Source organism: Phyllobates terribilis, unplaced genomic scaffold (assembly GCF_046119375.1).
Source record: "Phyllobates terribilis strain yellow unplaced genomic scaffold, ASM4611937v1 Scaffold_4713__1_contigs__length_57959, whole genome shotgun sequence".
Taxonomy (NCBI): domain Eukaryota; kingdom Metazoa; phylum Chordata; class Amphibia; order Anura; family Dendrobatidae; genus Phyllobates; species Phyllobates terribilis.
In genome coordinates, this window is record NW_027367462.1 from 1 (window position 1) to 9,237 (window position 9,237).

The following is a 9,237-nucleotide window of genomic DNA, read 5'->3' on the forward strand; positions in this document are numbered from 1 at the left end:
AAAGGAGGAGGATATCGAGGTCGACGGTCCGGTCAATACGCACCCAAAGATGAGTAAGAATACCCCACATCAGTCGCGAAGAAGGCGCGCGAACACGAAACTAAAGCATCGCGCGACCGCGCCCCGTCCACAACGATCGCACCCCTATTACTGAGAGATGGAACGACCGTGCCCTTAGCCAGTGCGACCGCATCCCCGTTACTGAGGCAAGGCACAACTGCTCCCCCTACCCACACGACCATGCATTTACGGAACACTTCCCGGAAATTGAGGCGCGAGCGCGTCCCCCTTGGCGCGCCCAGGCGCCGCCTCCTGCAACGCCATTGTTGCTCCTACGCCGTAGATGAACTTTAGCGAGTATGGTTCGGGACCGCGGCTAGGTGAGATGGGAAGGAGGTTAGAGACAAGGATCGCTGAGCAGTCACAGAGCCCATACACGGGGCCAGTTAGAAGGGGATGACTGTGGCTAGATAGAGCAGCACAGATAAGAATAGGAGCTAAGCCTTACCAAAGGATCAAAAGAAAGGTTTTATCGACAAGGAGGCCCAAGAGGATCCCCGAGCAGGATTAGAGAGAAAACCATCGAGCCAACATCGTTAAACAAAGGCGCTGACCGGGAGGCAACCCGTTTATGAGATATTTTTCCTATTTCCACTTTTCTTTTATCTTTTTTCTTTTTTCACAATTAGGACATTGCGTAGTTTAAGTGTTGGGGTGGGGAATTATCTCAACTATCTAGTTAGTTTGAATTTTTAAGCTTTTTTTTAAAAATTCTTAGAATCGACTATCATGATTTCTTCCCTTGACTCTTTGTAGACTTCTATAAAGGTGCATTGATTTTGGGTCTTTCTACTATGCCCTTGATGTTAATAGTGAAGCTAGATATGATGATGATATGATTGATTAGATTTAGGACTTTGACTCGAGCATGTGGTTTATGATTAGAATGCATTAGGTCGAAAACCAATTTTGCATGTTTACCATCTTTTCTCTAGTTTTTACCATATTGATTTGAGAGTTTTGCTTCCGTCCTTCTTTCTTACAAAATAAAAAAATAGAACATAAAAAGAAATAAAAAGGCAGTGAACTCCAAGTGAAACAAGTCGGAGGATCACGCAATGGTGTGAAAAATAACCGAGGGTTCGATCCTCCATGGCTAAGCAAAGAGTCTCAATTGCTGGCCCGGACCGTAAGACGGACGGGTCAAAAGTATATTGGTCTAGACCGTAAAACGGACAGACTCGGTGCTTAAATAGATTGGTGTGAGTAGGATGAAAAGAATCATTATAAGAATACAATTAGACATATTAGAGTTGAGATTTGATCTATATGCTTTCAGTGGTGTGGGAGCTTTTGTATTATCTTCATGGATTAGGGCATTTCACTTGAGAATTAGTCCTATTTTGATCTTGCGTTATCTTCTTTCATACATTATTTGCTTACAGACATCTTTGACATTGTCTAGAGACTCTTGGTTAATGCATTTGTATAAAATAGCGTAGTTCAAGTGTTGGGGAATGATTGATGCCATTGTTGGGTTTAGAGTTAGTCTTGAGTCTTAAGTTAGTTTGCTTTAATTTTGAAATTTCTAGAGTCGGAATCTGTGCCCGTTATTTTATGATTCTAGGTACCATGAGATAGAGAGTTGATCGACGAACACCTCAATCGTATCTTCCCTACTCACTGAGATCGCCAAGAGTTAGCTGCAGATTACTTGAGGACGAGCAAGGTTCATGTGTGGGGGTATGATCGGCGGCATCTCGTATGTCGTAAGGAGTGGAAGTTAGCATCAATTACTGGCATATTAGGCTATAAATGGAGCATAATGTCGTAGTCCTGACTTTGTGGAGAAAAGGAGCTAAATACGAGGATTACGAGCACAAGGGAGAAGACGCGGAAGGTGAGCAACAAGCGCGTGCAAAGAAGAGGCAAAGAGGAAGCATTTTGTCCTAGGGCACGACCGCGTCCTAGGTGGCGCTACCAAGTGCAAAAAACTGCAAAGTGGTGCGATCATGCCCGACATGGTGTGACCACGCCTTAGTTATTGAGAGTCGGCGCGACAACGCTAACACATGCATGCCTGCGCCTTTGTCTCGAGCTACGCAGCGTGAAGCCCTAATTTGCGGGAGTTTAAGTAGGATTTTACCTAGTGTTTTTTATATAGATTTTGAGCTGGGCTTCTTAGTACTTATTATCTAGGATTAGTTTCTTTATAAATAGATGAGAGCTTTGCCTCCATCTAACGCACAACATTCCAGACAATAATTTCTTAGGTGTATTAGAATGAGGAGAGAGTAGTCTCCGAAGATTTGTTCCCCAGGCGAAAGCCTGCAGAGGTATGGGTTTGTAAATTTCCTCTTGTGGTTTTAATAATAATATATGATATTTTATTTGTTTTATCCTCTTGCTTATATTATGGATCGAAGGCGATGTATTTATCTAGCTTAGCGACCTTGGTTTATATATCTCTTTCATATTGCTAGGGTCTGTTTATCCTAGTTGGAGAACCTTGCCTACTTAGTGGAAATTCATTTACTTGGACTAGTTAGACTTGTAGATGTGTGCAGGGTAATGAGGTGTTAGTAGCCAAGCGGTGCTGCATCTTCCTATCTGTTCATGGACTTTATGCTACCTAGGAGATAGTCTTAATAGTTTTAGGGATGGATTTGTAGGTAAGGGTTGTTAGGACTAGTTGACCTGATTAGCTATTTAGGAACATGGATTAGGACAAACTTAGCATATAATTGAGAGAATGAACCCAATTAGCAATAGAAAATCAAGGATCAAACCCCTAAATCCGTAGGTAGATGGTTGGAGACCAACGCGTTTGCTTTTATTGTTTTCTAGATCATTTAGTCAGTTTCACCATATTTCCCCCTATTTCCCTTTCAGTTAATTTAAAGCTAATTCCATTGCAAGCACAAGATTAGATATATAGACTCCCTGTGGGATTCGACTCCTACTTACCGCTCTACACCTGTAGAGAAGTTAGAAAGGATTAACTTTGATAAAGCCTACGACAGCCTTCATCAAACCTGTTTATCAAGACCTAGGTAAGTCACACATACCCGGGTCTCCCATAACTATGTCATCTTCAACTACATGTATGCATTGTCAAGCACTTAAATTCGAGTATGAATGCCCAACTTTCTGTTGTCAAATGGAAAAAATAAATTAACTTTGAATCAAACTCCTCAAGAACTTATAGAATTATTCACAAAATAGGATGAATGCATCGTTGATTTAAGAAAATATGCCAGATTTTATAATAACTTCTTTGCATTCAGTTCTCTTAGTGGTAAATTCAAAACACAAAGCAAAAAAGGCATATACACGTTAACTCTGCAAGGGCAACTTTACCATTTCATCTCCAATTTATTATCCACTTTCGATAACCCAAACTATCTCCAAATATTTTCTACGACGGTGCATCTGAATTTGATATGTCAACTAACATTTCAAGCAACTATGCCCAGATACAATTTCAAATCTTATGTTGCTTATGAATTTAAATACTTACGTGAGCTTTTTCTGTTCCTTAAGAGAGATAGATATCAAAGACAATTTACAAATTTTAGTCCCTCACAATCCAGTGCTTGACCAAAGTGTTTACAATGCCCCTACAACCAATGAAGTGGCTGCAATAATTATTGAAGAAACAAACTCTACTCAAATACATAGCCCCCATATTGTAGCGTATGGTAAATTAGCATAGCCACATAAAGTTATGCACTACTTTGCCTGCTTTGATCCACTACAATATCCACTCTTATTTTAAAAAGGACAATTAGGATGACATTAAGGTATCAAGATAAAAATAAATGCAACATCATGTGTAAATGAGGACGTCACTTTCTCCATATCCACCAGCTCTGTTCAAGATTCCATAGATCTGTTGATCCGAGAAACTAAAGACACTTACATCAATTCCCCTACCTTTTGTTCCCTACATGACAAAAAATATTTACTTCTATCAAATATCTTCCTTTCAGCATCACAAAGGAGGCCACCTAAAGATGACAAAGAATTTCTTGTAGGGAATATTACGCCTACAAGCTCCAAATACGACTGCACAATTTCTTACTTCATTCAGGGTGGATATTACTCCAATATATAGACAACATGTACGACAAAATTGAAAACACATGATTAGACTAGTTGCACAGAAATCAAACACAGATCGGAAGTGAGTTGTACCATCGTTGATAGCGTCAACGACGAAACAGAATGCTACATCAATTGGTCGGCGTGTCATCCTTCCTGCATCCTATATTGGTGCCCCTAGAAAAATAAGGTGTAGATATTTGAATGCTAGGACTCTTGTTTAAAAGTATGGAAAACCAGACTTGTTCATAACAAATAACTGCAATCCAAACTGACCAGAAATACAGTCACAACTAGGACCAACACAAACAGCTCAAGATAGACCAGATCTAATAACACGCATCTTCCATTCAAAGCTTGTCTCACTCAAACAATTAATAATGGAAGACAACATATTTGGCCCAGTGGCGGTGAGAGTTTAAGTTGTTGAATTTCAAAAATACAGTTTACCACATGCGCATATCCTACTAAAACTTAAAGACATTACATAAAATACTGAATCCAGAAGCTTTTGACAAATGCATATGTGCTGAACTACCCCCTGTAGAAAATTCATACTTAAGAGCACTCATAATCAAACATATGATTCATGGTCCATGCGAAAATCTTAAACCAAATTGTGCTTGCATGAAAGAAAACAACCACTGACGTACCTGTAAATTCAAAAAATTAATCAAAAGTTACTACATGTGATGAAAACTCTTACCCAATTTATCAAAGACGACAAAATGGGGACACTATTCGTATTAGAGGAGCTACATTGGATAATCAATGGGTTATTCCATACGAACCATTCTTTCTTATATCTTTTAATTGTCATATTAACGTAGAAGTATACTCCACAACACATGCAGTAAAATATGTGTACAAATACGTGTACAAAGGTCACAATCGAATTAGTTTTAATATTTCACAAAGTGACAATTATAGAGAAGGCGAAATCACGTCATATCAGAGTGGGAGATGGATATCCCACCTGAAGCTACTTGGAGTAGTGAGAATCGTCAAACAACAATGCTAATGGGATTTTTCAACCACAACAAACAACATCCAGAAGATGTTCCTTATTTATACCATGAATTCCCTCTGCATTATGTGTGGGATAAATCATGCAAAATGTGGATTACGGAGAAAATACCAAGATCTATAGGAAGACTCACGTATGTCAATCCTGTAGAAGGAGCGCGATGCTATCTCAGGCTTTTTTTAACACATAGTAAAGCACCAACTTCTTTTGTAAATCTTCTAACAATTAACAGTGTTAAATACAATACATTTCAAGAGGCCACTAAAAATAGATTTACTAGAGGATGACGACTATGTAAAATTGATGTTTTGAAGAAGCAAAACATACACAGATGCCATCTATGTTATGTAGGTTATTTGCAACTTTACTATACACTGTGAGCATGTTAATCCCAAATCCTTATGGCAACGTCATTACAAAGCTTTTTCAGAAGATTTTGCGTACCAGTATCCATCAGAAGATGCAAAAGTTTTACATTTAACAGTTTTGCGGTTGAGAATTTTTAGACGCTATGGGGAAAACTCTGAAGCACTTCAATCTTGACACTTCTAATCAAACATAAACATTCGGATGTAGATTTACTAGAGACATTAGTGATGCACTAAACGCTCCTATTCCAAACTGCTATGCTAACACATTAGAGCTTCTCAAACATGAATAACGGGCAACATACGATTTCATAATGGATCATGTAAATTACAGTAAACCTAGTTCATTTTTCAAGACGGGCTTGATGGAACAGGTAAAACCTTTCTTTACTGTGCTATTTATGTTAAGCTCCATACACTAGGAGATATTGTTCTTCCAACTGCAACATCTGGGACCGTAGCATCAAACATACCGACAAGATGAACTGCGCATTCTCGTTTTAAATACCTATTGATAATAAAACATCCTTAGTTTGTAATGTTTATAAGCAAAGTAGTCTAGCACATTTACTAAATCAAGCTTCACTCATCATTTAGGATGAAGCATCAATGGACAAAACACAACATGAAGTAGTATGTGGTAACCTCTTACTTATGACCAAAATTGATGAAGTTTAAACTCACTCGAAATATACGAGCACAACAAGATCCTATATTATGCAACTTCATGCTGCAACATGGGAATGGAAACTTTACAAAATGCAGAAAAATATATTATAAAAATGCCTACTAACATTTCAAATTGCATTACAATTAATGAAAACTGCTTCGATCTCTTTATGAGTTACATATTTCCAGAATTGTTAGAATCCTTGCTAAACTTCTCAATTTTCTCAAATAGAGCCATATTAAGCCCCATAAAGGAAGACGTGGATAGTATTAATGTTATATTAATTGATAGGTTCTCAGAACTACCATCTACATATGAAAACATTGAGTCTATTACTGATGACAACAATAACATATACCCTACTGAGTTCATACACACACTATCCATCATGAATGAGACCACATGAATTAACTATGTAAAAAGACTGGCATGTTATTTTACTGTGCAATTTGGATCCGTCAATTAGTCTGTGCAATGGAACCAGAATGATTTATAAAACATTAACCAGAATGATTTGTAAAACATTCTACTGCAACACAATATTGTGTGAAATCTCATGTGGGTACTACATAGGCAAACAAATTTTTATTCCACGCATAATTCTCATATCACCATCAATCACTAAATTACCCTTTCCAAATCCAGCGTAAACAGTTCCCCATAAAATTATGCTTCGCAATGTCATTCATCAAATCACAATGACAAACGCTCGATCAAGTAGGATTATATCTTAGAAAACCATGCTTTTCACACAGTCAACTATACGTAGCCCGCTCAAGAGAAACGACCTTAAAATATTCACAAATCCAACTGTTGCAAACTATCACGATAAACAAGATGTAGAGAACAATGTATCCTTCGAAATCCTAAAAAAAGAGCAAATAATATAATCAAACACTACGTCACCTACCATTCTACATCTTTCGATTAAAGAGACAATAATCCTTTCCTTAAAAGGTACGCACTCCACCTTAAAATTATGCATTACCCACATGACCATTTACACAATCATTTTGATAGCAGCTTGTTATATGGTGTTAACTAGCAACTATTAAATTAGGTTTAGTGGTGTTTAGGTGCTTAACGAGTGGTATGCCCGAAATCCGGCTTGGAGTTCATTTATGGATTAGCGGGATGCTCGTAAGCGGTTTTGAGTGGTTTTATTATGGAGATCCCGGTTGTGCTCACTTTTAGTGCATTCAGGATGGAGCTAGAGGAAGTATGCCACGCCTACACCCCAGGAGAAGCCGAGGGCAAAGCCGAGCTGCCTCGACGCTTGAAGAAGAGAGAAGTCCATCTCAGGAGAAGAATTTGCGACCGAGATGGAGCATCAAGACCGGGATTCAGCCTCAGTTGAAGACATCACGATCGAGACAGGTATGTCATGATCGTGACTTAGCCGCAATGGAGGTGTCACAACCAAGAGCCTCTGTCTCGATCATGACCACACACAGGACTGAGAACTGGAGCAAGATCACGATCGTGACCCCTGTGTCATGATCGTGACGCGGACACGGACGGCCCATAATTGAAGATTTGATCCGAGATTTTATTAGTTATTTCCACATCTTTTGATTTATTTGCATTTATTTTAATTCCCTTTTGTTAGAGACTATATAAGGCTTAGGAAATTAGGTTAGAATCTTATCTTGCATTCATCATTCATTCATTCTTTTCATTTACGTTGAATTCAGCAGCAGCCAAGAGAAAGCTTCCACCTTTGTTCCATCTTCACCCATCTCCCCTGGTTTGTTTTCCCATCATCATTCATATGTATTCATTGCTTTCTATGTCTATGTCTGGTTAAGTTCATCATAGTTCACTCTTTAGGCTGAAGCCATTGTTCTAGGTTTGTTGTGAGAATTCTAACGCTTATGTTCTAAGTTTAATTTCAAGATTGTTTTATAATCTCTTGTGCTTTTTTAGTATCATTGATTGATCTTGATTTTCTCTATGTTGCAAAATAGGTTGATTGTTATCCATCATATTGTTAGGCTAGATAATTCGATTTGAAAAGTCTTGTCTTTAGGTAGCGAGCATAATTTGCATAGACTATTTGCGAGTGCTTATTGTGTAGAGATTATAAAACTGTGTCGAGTATCGGCGATTTGCCAATGGTATTGCATAGGCCTACTTATCTTTGATCTTCATGCTGTTGTGCTTTTGAATCTTGGAATTTCCTTGGTTATTGCATAATAAGGGTTTCTAGGACTATTTGGACTAGTTGCTATTTACGAAGAAATAGTAGAAAACCGGATTAACCAATTCAGAATATAAGTTAGTATAATTTGATGATCAACATTCCAATTGAATAATGCTCTAATGCTAGAGGAGTGAGCTACATACCCATAATTGTTTACAACCCAACCAATATATTGCTTTCATACTTGCTTAATCGCTTAGTTACTAAGATCACATATAAAAACCCCAATTATTACTACTTGGTAGCATAATAGGAAATAAACTATCGTTCTGGCTTTCTTGGGATTCGACCCCTGCTTACCACTTTACTAGTGGATTCTGTAGTTGGATATCTTTGATAGGGACAACGACCTTAGCCCCCCATCAAATTTTGGCGTCGTTGCTGGAGAGCCAACTGTTATAGTTTATTTCTATTTGTGTTATTACTTTAGTGTGGACCTATCTTATGGTCCACACTCGCGCTACTGATCTAGATTTATTTGTTTACGATCCAGAGATAGAGAGGACATTTCTGCAGACTTTAAGGCAAGTTATTAGACTTTAAGGCAAGTTATTCACGACTTGGTGATTGACAACATGGAAGGAAATCAAACGCTATGACAACTTACGGACCCACCTGACACAACAACACCTAGGAGTAACGCTGCCCGCCCTAAATGCTGGTGTTGCGTTCGAGATCAAGACTAGTTTCATCAATCTGCTACCGAAATTCCATGCCCTAGTTGAGGAAGACCCGATTATGCATCTGAGTGAGCTTCATGACATCTACAGCTGCAGTAAGCCGAGTAACGTCACCGACGAGCAGATTAAGATGAGAGCTTTTGGTCTTATATTGAAAGATAGTGTGCGACAATGGTATTATTTGC